A 15815-nucleotide genomic window follows, 5' to 3' on the forward strand; every position below is an offset into this window, starting at 1 on the left:
GTTCTAGATCCTTGAGGAATAGCCACATTGTCTTCCACAATGGTTGAACTAATTTACATTCCCACCAACAACGTAAAAGCATTCCTATTTCTCTACATCCTCTCCACCATCTGTTGTTTCCTAACTTTTTAATGATTGCCATTCTAACTGGTGTGAGATGGTATCTCTTTGTAGTTTTGATTTGTATTTCTCTAATGACCAGTGATGATGAGCTTTTTATCATATATTTGTTGGCTGCATAAATGTCTTCTTTTGAAAAGTGTTTGTTCATATCCTTTTTGATGGGGTTGTTTGTTTTTTTCTTGTAAATTTGTTTAAGTTCTTTGTAGACTCTGGAATTAGCCCTTTGTCAGATGGATAGATTGCAAAAATTTCTCCCATTCTGTAAGTTGCCTGTTCACTTGACACTTTTGAAGTGGTTTAGCTAGTTAGTTTGTTCGAATTTCCCTTAATTTGGATTTGTTTGATGTTTCTTCATGATTGGATTCAGGATGTTGGGGCAGGAGTAATGCAGAAGTGATATAGTGCTCCCAATGCATTATATAAAGATCTACATGATTTATCTATTTGTTCCAGCTCTTGGTTACTTTGTTAATGTAATCTCTGTCAGGTTTATCCACTGAAAAGCTACTATATTTCCATGTGTAACTAAGTAAATGTCTTTTAAGGAAAGTGTCCAACAATCATGAAATTAATACTCTAGGATTCAGGAAAAGAAGGAAATGAAGAAGATAAGCATAGGCACTGGTATTCTGTGAAGAAAATAAGATAGTAGAAAATATGTGTATTCAAGGATAGAAGTCTCTCTTTTTTCTCAAATAGTTGAACATAAATTCTACATTAAATAGAAAGAAAAAAAAAAGCATTTTGAACCTTTGGAAGGATGGCAGCAAAAGTGTGGTTTTTAATCTCCTCAAATCCCCACATAAAAATAGAGCAATTAGAATAACCAAACTGCAAATCCATGCCAAACACCTAAAAAAATCTAGGTAACAAAATATACTAATGAACCCCAAAATACGAGTCGGTAAGAATCAACCAGTGATAGACACATACTTGTATAATGTTGGAATCTTCACAGGTGAAAGCAGAGCAAATCAGCATGACCTCTGATGGACCTGATAACACCAAAATAAAAAACAGATCTTCACTGCAAAGCTCAGGGAGGCAATGTGAGAACAGAAGCTGAAACTGGGAGGGATTTCACACGTCAACATCAGATAAGAGACAGAGGTCTGCCGTAAGGTTTGAAAGAGCTATAGTTTTGACCTCTCAAAACTAAAGAAACAAAGATTCATTCAAGGAGAGAGCTACACACAGCTGCAAAAACTGGTGCAGAGATTCCAAATTAAGCAGAACTGGGATAAAAAAAAAGAAAAATAAAAAAATAAAGAAAAATAAGTTTAAATAAAATTGAGAAGAGAAATAGAGATGTTAGAAATACTAAAATGCTAGAAGTTCTAGAATATGATGTTTAAAAAAATCCTGAACCATGCCTTCCTCCTGAAAGATTAGGAAAACAGATTTTATATAAAATTAAGTAACAACAAAGAATTGAAGTCACACTCCATACAAAAGCTATGAGGAAACTAACTGAAAATTTTTAAATGCCAGAAAGGCACAGCATAAAAATGAAAATTATAACCTAATATTTGAAAATAAGCTAAAAGATATTAAGAAAATTATATATAATATAAAAGAACAAAATAAAAATTACTTTGAGTGTGGTGGTAAAAATCAGAAAAGAATTAGAAATAAAAGGAAAAAAGCATTTCATAAATGAAGACTTAACTGATCAGAACATTGAAGTAAATAAATACAAAAGACTAATATAAAAATACAAGAAAAGAAAAAAGATTTTATTTATATTTTAAAAAAATGATATATTTTTCATTTGTACAAATTTATGGAGCACATGTAAAACTTTGTTATATGCATATAATACAGGGTGATCAAATCAGAATATTGACAGTGTATATCACCCAATTAAAATACATTTTGAACTATAGCCTCCCTCCTCTGCTATGAAACACTGAATTCATTCCTTCCATCTAACTATATGTTTGTATTTTTTAATCCACTTCTCTTTATCCTGTTTTCTTGCCTCAATCATTTTTCCCAGTCTCTGTAATCTATCTTCCCTCCTTTTTCTCCATGTAATCAAAACTTTTAGCTCACATAAAAAATCAAAACAAAATGATGAAAAGGATTTGCAAAATTGTGGCAAACACATAAGAAAAGCAAAGAAGATCCAAACATGTATAATAGGGTACCAAAAATTGAGGTTGGGGTGAAATAAAAGTAAGATCACAGAGCAAATACAAAGACTATAATTGAAGAAAATTATTCCGAAATATAAAAATGATTTGAAATTACATATTGAAAGGGTATGCCATACACTTTACAAGACTGAAACAAAATAACCAACCCTGAGTCATCCCTAGAAAAACAATTAGCACAATTTAAAGATTACATAAAGAAAAACCTTTGGCCAACTGTTTATAAGACCAAGTCATTTGTAAGAGAAAGAAACTCTTATTGTTACCAGACTTTTTCACAAAAGAAGAATTGAGTAAGGTATTTAAAGTACCAAAGGAAAGAAAATGTAAGCTAAGGATGTTTTATTCAGTAAAACCAACTCTTGAGTGTAAAGGCTACAGACAGACTGTCATCAGCATGTAAGAACTCAGGACATTATTCTTATGAACCCTTCCTGAAAAATCTACTATAGAACAAGCTTCAGGCAAAAATAGGTTCCAAAACATAAGGGCTAACAATGGCCATTAAATATACATTTACTTGTGGAATGAATACAAAATGAGGGGAGAATGTAGTATATATATCCTCTGACAATGAAGATACAATTAAGCTATAAAATAATGAAGAAGGCACATGCAAAAAACATTTTAACTATACTAAGTCATTACTATGAGTCCTAGTATTGGTATTGTTATTCTGAAAATGTTCTATATCAAATGTGGGAGGAGTCAGTAAATAATTCTGTGATATTTTAACTTTCTCATCCCTAATGCTTTTGAGAGCTAGGATGCTCCATGTGGGAAAAGGCAATATCGATTTAAGATAAAAGAGGTTGGCCAGGTGTGGCTGCTCATGCCTGTAATCCCAGCACTTTGGGAGGCTGAGGCAGGAGGATTACTTGAGGTCAGGGGTTCAAGACTAGCCTGGCCAACATGGTGAAACCCCATCTCTACTAAAAATACAAAGATAAGCCAGGTGTGGTGGTACACACCTGTAATCCCAGCTACTTGGGAAGCTGAGGCAGGAGAATCACTTGAACCTAGGAATTCTGCTATAAAACACTGAATTCATTCCTTCCATCTAACTATATGTTTGTATTTTTTAATCCACTTCTCTTTATCCTGTTTTCTTGCCTCACTCATTTTTCCCAGTCTCTGTAATCTATCTTCCCTCCTTTTTCTCCACGTAATCAAAACTTTTGGAAGCGGAGGCTGCAGTGAGCCAAGACTGTGCCACCACACTCCAGCCTGGACAACAGAGCAAGACTTCATCTCCAAAAGCAAGAGGTTAAGTAAAACCATTGTAGTTTGGAGTATGAATTGTAAGTTTCTTATTCCCCAGTTAGGTGTGCTGAAATAGCTTAGGAACAATGACCAATCAAACAGCAATGAGTGCATCTAGCACACAGATTCTGTTCCTGAACTGTTATCTCCTAGCAAAAGAAACCAATATTTTCTGGAGAAAGAGATTATTCCAGACTTGGAGGAGGAAACGTGCAAAATGAGTCTGGAATATGTTCCCATGACATACAATAATGATTGCATCAAAAATGTTGAGTTGTGCCTGAAAAACTCAGATGAAAACCTGAAGAGGTTTGCAGTAGTCAAAGATGTGGCAATTTGAGCTTTCAAATGGATTTTAACTGCAGTAGATAGAAACACATCAAATAAGTTTCACAGAAATACATCAAATTATGGTTAATACACAAGTGGTTCCTAAGTAGTTTAAAAATCTACTTATTATCTTTTCATCATCTCTTTTGTAGCTCATGGAATCTGTGTTCTAAGAGGGGGAGATATTACACTTGTTATTTGAGGCTACAGAAAGATGTCTAGAGAAGAGGCCTGAAGTTCTTCTGTGAATTTTAGTCTTCCTAGATAGCTCGACTGGGGAAAAATAAATAAATTAACCTAGGGGAGAAGTGAAGCCCTACAAGAATACATATAACTCTGGATGAGAAAGAAAAGGGATGTGGAGCTGCAGGTATGTCCTTAGATAATATGACAGGGCCGCAGGGCGCAGAGGCTCACGCCTGTAATCCCAGCACTTTGGGAGGGTGAGGCAGGTCGATTGCCTGAACTCAGGAGTTCGAGACCAGCCTGGACAACATGGTAAAACCCCATCTCTACTAGAAATACAAAAAATTAGCCAGGCATGGTGGTGCGGGTCTGTAGTCCCAGCTACTCAGGAGGCTGAGGCACAATAATTGCTTGAACCCAGGAGGTAGAGGTTGCAGTGAGCGGAGATCATGCCACTGCACTCCAGCCTGGGCAATGGAGTGGTAATGGGCTCTGCACTTATGGATGGGACCTGAAGGGGCATTGAATTTCCTTCTCTTTTTGGAGCATCTTTAAAACTGGATTTTGGAATTTTGAAAATAATGCCTCTAACACAATCCTAAGTGGCCATGGTTCTGTGCTATGGAAGGACTCTTGTCTTGGGGACAGAAACATTGTCAGAATCCAAGGGAAAGGCCACCGTCCCCCCGCCCCCCCCACACCCCATTTTACTTCCTATTTATTTTCCTCTACCTTCCATTTTTGCTTCATTTCGATTCCCATACTGTTTATCCCCCATTCTAAGACAGCTTCATGAAGAATCTCTGGACATATACTGAGGGCTCAACCCTGAATATGGATTAAAATCAAGATGATTAATAAACATGATCTTTGTTGCCATAATGCTTTCTATATTAGTTCCTCTTCTATGCACATTTTAATGCAGTATGTATCTTTATTTCTATATCAGTTCCTCTTTGATTCAAATGTTAATGCAGTTTATATCTCTATAAGCATATCTCAATGCATAAATAATTCAGATTTCTAAAATACCAAAATAATGGCATGAAATCAACAAAAATGCCAATATTTAGGACTAAAATTAACAGAAAACAAAAAATATTGAAAACTTGTCTAACAAACACAAGTAAGGAATGAAAATATTAAATTTGAGAATTATCTGCTTTGGTGCAAGGGATCTACCAAATTAGAGAAATGTTTAGAGAAAATAGAAATTGTCTGAGGAAAGAATCACTTAGCATTATTTGGTGTATGGCCTTGGAAAAAATATTCCTTGAAGCTCAGGAAGAATTTGGAGGATATAGTGACACAGAAATTAAAATAAATGAAAATCATAAGATGAAAATGAAAGTCAACAGTGTTATGCATTCAGAAAAGTCAGGGAGAAAGACTGGAAAGAGAATTCTAGATTTAGTCAATTAAAGGTGACAAGTGAGAGATGAATAAGGAATTTCAGTACAGGTTTAGAGGAGCTTCCAAATAACAGAATTATGGAGTGATTGGATGGTACAAAAATAATAGTAATATCTGTGGAACACTGATGATATCTGAGGGTACAAGTCAGGAGGAAAATTGGATGATGTATTGGTAAAAATAGCAATGAGATAATGTTTTTGATGTAGAGGAGAGAGGAGTCCATCTAGATTAAGGAAAAGAAGCTTGCAGAGGATGAGAGTTTCAGTATTTGAAAGGAATGGAACATTGATGGATCAGGGTACCTGCAGAGACAGAAAGCAATAGTTGGAAAGCAGAAATGAAGAGCTGGCCTTGGGACCAATGTTTCTGCTTCTAGCTGGAGTATCCCTTTAAAGATATCCTCTAAAATAAAAAAAAAAAATTGATTTCATATTCTCACTTGCTAGCAAAATAGTGATAGTCCTAATACTGTGATGATCCTAATAAAAGCATATAATGCGACCCTGCCCTCTAGGTGCTTACAGTCTAGGTGAAAGAAAGGATAACAGGCATAATATAATAATGATGGTGATAGTTAACATTATTTGAGTGCCTACCATATGTCAGACATTTAAGCTCTTGACATACAGTATTTCACTTAATGTGTACCTGACCTTATAAAGCAGTTACTGATCTGAGATACAAAGTTTGAGAAACTCATCTAAGGTCACATACAAAATGGTACAAATATCATTCAAATCCAGTTCTGCTTGACTCCAAAGCCAGATGCTACACTATTCTATATGCTACAGAGTAGATGAGTAAAGGCTAAGGTTGGTCCTGATGTGTTGTATGTGTGCTGTGGGGTTGAGAGAATAAAGATCATTATAAACAGAATGAACAGGGTTTTCAACAAAAACTTGTAAACCCATTGATTGCTGCTTTCTTATTTGACAGCCTTTGAGGACTAATGCGGCCAGGACTAGAGTAGTGCCTTCGCCAAATATGTAGGTGTGACCATGGACATATAACACAGGTTTGCCTGAAGCAGTGCATGAAATGCATTTATTAGTCAGAGTTCTGTAGGTGAGTAACTGTGATTTCGGACAACTTTCTTGCTGAATGTATTTCTGGCTTTCCTTCTCAAAAGGAAAGATTGTAGGTCACAGAGTCATGGAAACAGTGGGAGGAAAAAGAAAAGCAATCAAAATCAGGGTACCCAAGAATGGATAAAAATAGCTCTTCCCAAGACAACAAAACTGGGAAGACTGACTCCGTGGCAGTGTCACAGTGAGGGTGGACATCTGACTGCCCTGGTTTTATATACAGCAGCTCTAAGCCATCCATTTGCTGGGTCTCTCTGCAGTGACCATCAAAACTTCTTCACTGGTGCCAAACATCCTGCCTCTGTTATTTACTTTATTGTATTTTATGTTCTAGGGTACATGTGCACAATGTGCAGGTTTGCTACATGCGTATACATGTGCCATGTTGCTGTGCTACACTCATTAACTCGTCATTTACTTTAGGTATATCCCCTAACGCTATCCCTCCCCCCACCCCCAACCCCACAACAAGACCCGGTGTGTGATGTTCCCCTTCCTGTGTCCAAGTGTTCTCATTGTTCAATTCCCACCTATGAGTGAAAACATGCGGTGTTTGGTTTTCTGTTCTTGCGATAGTTTGCTGAGAATCATGGTTTCTAGCTGCATCCATACCCCTACAAAGGACACAAACTCATCCTTTCTTATGGCTGCATAGTATTGCATGGTGTATATGTGCCATATTTTCTTAATCCAGTCTGTCATTGATAGACATTTGGGTTGGTTCCAAGTCTTTGCTATTGTGAACAGTGCTGCAATGAACATCTGTGTGCATATGTCTTTATAGCAGCATGATTTATAATCCTTTGGGTATATCCCCAGTAATGGGATGGCTGGGTCAAATGGTATTTCTAGTTCTAGATCCTTGAGGAATCGCCACACTGTATTCCACAATGGTTGAACTAGTTTACAGTCTCACCAACAGTGTAAAAGTGTTCCTAATTCTCCACATCCTCTCCAGCACCTGTTGTTTCCTGACTTTTTAATTCTTTAAACAACAGGTATTTATTTTGCTACCCACCATAACACAGATCTGTTTTCATTGCCTAAGAATTAAATTTCTTTATTCAAATGGGATACAGGATGGTTCTCCATTCATATGGTGGGAGGTCTTTACATCTCTTTTGTTAAACTTCACAAAACAAGGCCTGGCATTTCAACTTTCTTAGATCTTCCTATTTCTTTTTAGCAACTGGGAACATGATCTCTCACAGGCAAAGCAGAGAAGATTAACTGAAGTCCCCTTCCATTGACTCCTACCTGAAGGTTAACTTTCCTCCCCACTCATAATACTTCTGGAGGGTTGGGATCAGTGATTGCTCTATCTTTAATTAAGTTTCTTAATCCTAGGAATGACATTAGCAAGATGTTGGAACAGGGAATTTCATCCTTCATCCTCCACGAAATGCCAATTTAACAACAATATATGGACAAAAATATCTTTATGAGTAGCCCACAGTTTGCAGTACTCCAGATGGGCACAAAAAGGAAGACAGCCACATTAAAGTTAGCAGAAAGAGCAATTTTATTTTGCATCAGCCCCTCCCCGAACTTGACACAGCTCGGTACCAAAAGAGATCACCTCTGCCTGTGACTTCTCCCTCTGGAAGAAAGAGAGAGTGGAACATGCCTTTAATATTCTGGTTTTACAGCTTGCTGCCCAAGGGGTTGGTTTCTGTCTCATCCCACACAGAACACTGACAGAACTGACAAATGCCTGGGGGCAGTTAAGACCAAAGTAGAAAGGGTAGGGGCTTGCTGCAGTTGGCAGAGATCTGTGAGACTAAGAGAAGGGGAGAACCTCAGGTTTCTCCCACAGGAAGGATGGAAAGGAGTAGAGCATGCCCACAACGTCTAGGATCTTACAGTGCACTGTTTAGAGGCCTGTTTCTACCTTGCTTCACATAAAGCATTGACAGAACGAGCATACATCAAACACCTGGGGGTAGTTAAGAACAAAGAAGAGGAGGTGGACAGCTTACAGTGGCAAGCACAGCTCTGTGAGATTGATGAAACACACAGAATCTGAGACTTATTCCCCCAGAAAGGAGGGAAGAGGAGAGGATGTCTTTAACATCTCTGGCCTTTCCGTGCACTGCCCAAAAGGCTGGCCTCTGTCTCACCTCATCCAGTGTGCCAACAGAATTCTCATAGTTTGGTGGGGGCAGCTAAGAACAAAGGGAAAAGGGCAAGTGACCTGTAGCACCCACCACAGCTCAACAAAATTGGAAGAAGACACAGACTCAGGGCTTCTCCATAAGGAGTAAGGGAGAGAAATGGGATTATGCCACATCCCAGCCTGTGGTTCAAACACCAGAAGTCAGACACTAGAAGAAGCAAGAGATTATGAGCTCTTGGAAAATAAAATAAAAAAAAAAAAAAGAAAGAAAGAAAAGAAAAAAAAAGAAACCAGTAAATCCCATCTAATTTAGAATCTACATGCCCGTGTCAGGAGACATATTCATAACAAAGAATTAAAAGACTTTCAGAATTTCCAGCTGGGTTGACTGTGAAGTTCCCAGATGAAGCCAGACAGAACAACAAGAAATACAAAGAATCAGGAAAACCTGACACAATCAAATGAAAAAAATAAATTTCCAGTAACCTGCACTGAAGAAATAGAGACTTGTGACTTGCCTGACAAATCATGCAAAATAATTGTCTTAAAGAATCTGAGTTACAAAAGAACACAGATAGACAATGATACAAAGTCAGGAAAATGATACATGGACAAAATGAGAATATAAACAAAGAGTTAGAAACTTAAAAAAAAGAAACAAACAGAAATTCAGACCTGAAGAAACAGTAAGTGAACTGAAAAAAATCACTAGAAGATTTCAAAGCCAGACTTGATTAAGCAGAAGGGAATCTACATGCACATGTCAACTCAAAGATAGGTGATTTTAATTTATCAGAGGATAAAAAGAAAAACATGATAAAAATGAGTGAATAAACCTTAAAGAACTTATGGAAAACCATCAAACAAACCAATATACGAATACTAAAAGGAAAGAAGAAAGAGAAAGGGGTATAAAAATCATTTAAAGAAATATGGACAGAAAATTTCCCAAATTTAGAGAGGAAAATGGACATTCAGACTCATAAAGCCCAAGAGTACTAAATAGGATAATTCCAATGAAGTTTACATCAAGAAATATTACTATGAAGTTGTCAAAAGTAAAAGACAAAGAGAGCATCTGTATTGGGTTAACTGATCTTCAACAAGGGTGCCAAAAATACCTAATGGAGAAAGGATAATCTCCTCAACAAATGGTGTCAGGGAAACTATATACTCATGCAGAAGAAAGAAAGTGAACCCTTACCTTACACCATACAAAAAAAAAAAAAATCATGGATTAAATATTCAAATATAAGACCTGAATCTATAAAGCTTCTAAGAGAAAACACAGGAGAAATGTTCCATGACGTTGGTCTGTACACAGATTTGTGAATATGACACATAAAACACAAGCGACAAAAGCAAAAATAAATAAGTGGGACCAACTCAAACTCAAACTAAAAGGCTACCAAACAGCAGAGAAAATAATCAGCAGAGTGAAAAGGCAACCAATGGAATGGTAGAAAATATTTGCAAAGATGGCCAACAGATATATGGAAAAGTGTTCAGCATCACTAAATATCAGGAAAATGACAATTTAAACCAAAATGATACATCAACAAAGCAAAAGTTTATTTTAAAAACCCTAAAGATTATCCAAAAACCGAAAGATAACAGGTATTTGTGGGAATGTCAAGGAACTGAAATTTTTGTACACTGTTGATGAGAAAGTAAACTGGAGTTTCCTCAAAATTTTTAAAAATAAAGTTACCATATGATCCAGCAATCCTAACTCTGGGTTACTTGAAAAGAATTAAAATTAGGATCTCAAAGGGAAATTCACACTCACGTTCACTGCAGCATTCCTTGCAATAACCAAGATATGGAAGCAACCTAAGTATCCATCAATGTATGCATGGATATGAAAATAGAGTAAAAACATACAATAGGATATTATTCAGCCTTAAAGAAGAAGGAAATCCTGCCACATGAGACAACATGAATGAATCTGGAGGACATTATGCTAAGTGAAATTAGCCAGGCACAGAAGGGCAAATACCGTATGAGTTCACTTATATGAGGTATCTAAAATAGTCAAACTTAGAAACAAAGAATAGAATTGTGTTATCAGGAACTGGGGAAGGGAAAAAAGGAGAGTTGCTATTTAAGATGTAAAAAGTTTTAGTTCTAGAAGATAAATTACTTCTAGAGATCTGCTGTAAAACGTGGTGTCTATAGTTAACAATACTACGTTGTCTACTTAAAATTTTAAGAGTATAGATCTCATGTTAAATGTTCTTAATCAATTTTTTTTAAAGAATCTTAATCCTGGTACCCAAGGCCCTGAGTCTCAGTCTGAAATTCCTTGAATTCCTTTCTCTCAAGTCGTCTAGACCCTGGTCATGCAGAGAAAACCCTTGCAGAGTGCCCTGGGTGAAATGCAAGTGATGTCTGCCTTCCCACTCCAAAATACTCTTGATTCAGCTCCTAAGAGCATCAGCCAACCTACTTACAAAGACTAAACAGCTGCCCCCTGGAGAGACTGATGCTTTGTGAAGTGGTAGATACATCAGGTTGTATGGAAGCACAGTCTTGCTTGCCCCACTCTACTTTAGGTAAACGCCCAGTATCAAGGGTTCTCCTGGCCCTGCTCTTTGCCTTGTAGGTAAGAAATCTAGAAATAGTTACAACTCTGTACCTCCCTCACTGACTTCCCCTTGATATCCCACTTGTAAAACAGGACTAAAAATAATATCTCTCTGTTAGACAAAGCGTGTAAAAACACTAGCGCCTATATTCTTGGAGTAATGCATGTTTCTACAGGTCTGTTAATAGATTGACGGGGCCCATAGACCCTAAACTGAACATTATAAATGAAGTCACTGACCATGCACCTTGTCTCAGCAGAAGCTGGAGATGATGTGCGTGTGTGTGTGTGTGTGTGTGTGTGTGTGTGTGTGATCTTCTGTGAAAGGATAATCAAATCAGAGCCTGGTGCAGGGGATATGGACAGTGTACTTGATTGTGCCCCAGCAGGGAGAGCATTACTCATTGTGACAAACCTTCTTCTCACTGGGAGGTGATAATGCAGCTGTTATTACTTTTTATAATGTAGCCAAGAAGTGCTAACACTGAGATTTTTATTCAAGAATTTAAACAAATTCAAAATAATGAAGCAGTCTAATAGACCAAATTGTTACTTGCAGTCAATGCAGTCTTACTCAGAGAACTAGCATTGTTTTTTGACATTAGGTGATATATTGGGGTAATGAAATTTTTAGTCCTTGGTTCTTCAATTTCAAGAATATTGCTATTATTTTGCATTCTTGGGATTCTGCGCTGACTTAAAATCTGTGTGATTCACAAAAGAACGTGATGCATGCTGCTAGGCCCTTGCTGGTATAATTTAGATTCAAATTAAATATATGTGGGGTTATTTTTATTTAACAAACTGGCCTTAACCAAAAGTTTCATTTTCTATTTTCCTTCAATAACTCCTCTCCTAACCTTGTACAAAACTAGAAATGAGAAGAGATATGCGTTTGTATTTTAACTTTAATTAAAATAGGCAGTGAGGCTGTGGAAAACTTCTTTTCTGTGTATGTGTTGGGATAGGGGGCGTATTTATGGGTTTGTTTAAAATTTGTGTTGAAGAAGGAAAGTGGAAAATGCCACAAACAAAAAATAGCAATGAGAAGATGTTGCTGGAATCATGAACTTTTAATTTAGCACCATCACTCATAAGAACTTAATGAATACACAAACATGTACAGCATTTAAATGTTTTTATTTTGGTTTAGAATTGAAACCAAAATGTTAAACACTTTAAAAATGGAAATAGACATAATTCTCCTTCAAGAAACTTCAGATTAACATAAAATACTATTACTGTCATTTAGCAAATGCCTTTAACATTTTCAATGCATTTTTAACCTACGAAACCTTATTTTATTTCTATGACTCCCTGGAAGATCGGTAAAATTATGTTATTAGCCATTTTTCCCTTCGGGAGTCTGAGGTATCTGAGAAGACAGCAAACTATATTTACTGAGGTACCATTGTTTTTACTAGCCATATATTGAATCCGTTTTAATGTTCAAAACTGGCCTATAAAGTAAATATTATAAAGGACTCTGAGGTCCAGAAATATTAAATTATTTGCCCACTGTCACATAGATGGTAGGCATTGCAAACAAGATTTAAAATCCAGGTCGGGTCCAGGCATGATGGCTCACACCTGTAATCCCAGCACTTTAGGGGCCGAGGTGGGAGGAGCTCTTGAGCTCAGGAGTTCAAGACCAGCCTGGGCAATATAGTGAGACCTGATCTCTAAAAAAAAAAAAAAAAATTGTTAAATTACTTGGGCATGGTGCTGTGTGCCCGAAGTCCTAGCTGCTTGAGAAACTGAAATGGGAGAATTGCTTGAGCCAAGGAGTTTGAGGCTGCAGTGAGCTGTGATCACACCACTGCATTCCAGCCTGGGCAACAGAGTGAGATCCAGCCTTAAAAAACAAAAACCCAGGTCAGTATGATTTCAAAAATCTTCTATACCAGATTATCTACATAGAATGTTAAATTACATGCCCCTGAAAGGGCTAAACTACTCAGTTGAATAGCATTAAATAAATTCAGGTTTCCTGAATCCTAACACCATGCAGAGGTAGAGGAAATAAGAATCTAAAATAATAAAATGCTCTGGCAAAGATTATATGTCTCAGATTTAAAGTATAATAACTGTCAAACAGTTAATAAATTCAGTTGTAATTATGAAAGGTTATGGAGTTTTGAGGGGTTTTATATTTGAGCCTTAAAGAAGGAGTGAGTGAGACTGATCAAAAGTTACAAAGGACTATTATAACTTCAATTGTATGTATGTCGAAAACAGTGTTTCCCAAACTTTGGTGCACATCCGAATCATCTGAGGAGCTTGTTAAAGAGATAGCTGCTAGAAATCAACTCGTAGGAATTTAGCCTACGGTAGCATTTCCTGAATGGTAATGTGAGAAGCTAAAATATGATCTGAGAAAGGAAGGCTCCATGGACAAACAAGAGGGGGAAATGGTGTTTGTGTAAATCCTACGAGTTGGTTTTATATTCAAATAAGGTTCATCTTTGTGCATTGAACAGGAAGGACTAGGTCAGAGGGTCCTAAAGATAACACACAGCCCTGGGAGGGAAAGATCCTAGAGATTTAGCATCTCTGAGCTACAGAGAAAAGAAAAACCTGCAACCAGCAAGCTAAAATAAGATCAGAGGCTGACACAATTCGATTTCTGCATCAGACTGAAAGGACTTAGCCAGAGGCCAAAATGAAGGCTGGGCCGTGAGATGGCGAGAAGCGAGGAGCGAGGTATAACATGGGTGAAGCTGGATGGTTCAGGCTTTTATAAAAATCCAGGAGTTGGATTTTTTGTGCATTAATGTGCGTGCTTGCTGTCTGTCTGTGCAGGCAGTGGACAGCCACGTGGTGGCTGCTGTTGTCTACCGGTCCACATACTGTGCTCATTTCAAAGACTGTCTGAAGGTTCTGCTCCTGTGGGAAGCTTTCCCTGGATTTCTTCACCTCCCCAGGGACCTTCTGTTTTTTAAGTGTCTTTGCATTTCACTTTTCCAATTTTCCTCTTGTTACTTGATTTCAAAATGTCCGATACTGGTCCACAGAAAGATGATAGCAAAACTTTATGTTTATCAAGCACCTTGTAATAAACAAACCCAACACTTAGCAGCTTAAAGCACCACCTGTTTTTGTATTTCTCATGGCCCTAGGGGGCGATGGTGTGGTTTTTCTGCTGGGGCTACGGGACAGGCACAGGACCAGAATGCCCTCACTCACACAGTTGCCGTCTTGAAACTCTTAATAATTTCATCTTTAAGTTTGTATTTGGTAGGTGAATAATGAGGTGACAATGGAGCAGATGTTGGTGACTCGGAGCCCACTGCCCCAGGATAGCTTCCTGGCTCCGCTCTCCTGCTCTCTGACTCCTTGGGTCCCATGTAGTTTCCCCCTCCCCATAGCTGCCCCCTGATCACCGCTACTCTCTGTCCTGTCACATTGGTGGGTGGAAGGCCAGGGTTCTGCTACTACCCATGGCCTCTGACAGGAACCTGGGAGCAGATGTGGGGAAGATCAAGGTCAGGGCTGCACAGCATATTGGGACATTCACTATCCTGGGATAGGGCAAGGGGGCTTTGATCCCACCTGGGTTGACAACATCATGGCATGTTTGGTAGATGTCTTGTGACCACAGTCAGTCAGGTCCTGAGCCAGCCCAGGCACAGAAGCACTGGGCCTAAGGAAAGCAAGACTGACTCCCCTGCCCCTGGCTCGGGTTCGAGTTCTTCTTTTGCACTGGACTTGGCAAATTATGTGGCTGGTACTGCATGCTGGCCTCCTTCTGGGAGCTCAGCTTTGGCTGCTGGCTATTGTGGGGGTGGGGAGGGATGTCTTTGTTATTCTCCATATGGACCTTCTGATGTTATAGCAGTGGAGGTCCAGAAAGAGTGTAACAAGAAGCCAAAACAGAAGCTGGAGATTTCTTAAGGATCATCCTTGAAAGTTATACAGCATCACTTTTGCCACATTTTAGTCATCAAAATAATCACAAGGACAGCTCAGAACTAAGAAGAGAGGAAACATATTTTACCTCTTCAAAGGACTGTGGCAAGAACACAGGTAGAAGAGCATGTAGGACCCTTTCAAGTACTATCCAGCTGAAAGCATCCAAAGAGTGTGATGTTTAAGAACGTGCCCTTCGGAGGGAGTCAGTCAGACGTGGGTTCAGATCTCTGCCCTACCACTACCTGGGAACTAAACTCTAGTTTCTCTGAGCTTTAGTTTCCTCATTTGTGAAATGAAGGTAATTGTGATGGTTAAATAGGATTTGTACAGTGTTTGGCAAATATGCAATGTTCTACGGGACCTACTGTTACAGGCGGAGTCACCTGTGGTGCTACAGGAGAGATAAAAGCTTCTACTGTGAAAAACTCTAATAACCATACATGTATTAATCATTCCTTTGGTTAATGTGTTTAATAGTGAATGAAAGTCAAATTGGCTATGGCTAAATATTTACTGAAAGGTGTGGTTGCCCTTGGGTAACCAAGAAGTGCCCATACTATTCAACAATACAAATAACAATGGTGAAACCAACATTTTAACATGAAGCAATTTTTGGAAACTTGACCAAGAGTCAATTTTGA

The sequence above is a fragment of the Colobus angolensis genome, unplaced genomic scaffold, assembly GCF_000951035.1.
Source record: "Colobus angolensis palliatus isolate OR3802 unplaced genomic scaffold, Cang.pa_1.0 Scaffold214, whole genome shotgun sequence".
NCBI classification, from domain to species: domain Eukaryota; kingdom Metazoa; phylum Chordata; class Mammalia; order Primates; family Cercopithecidae; genus Colobus; species Colobus angolensis.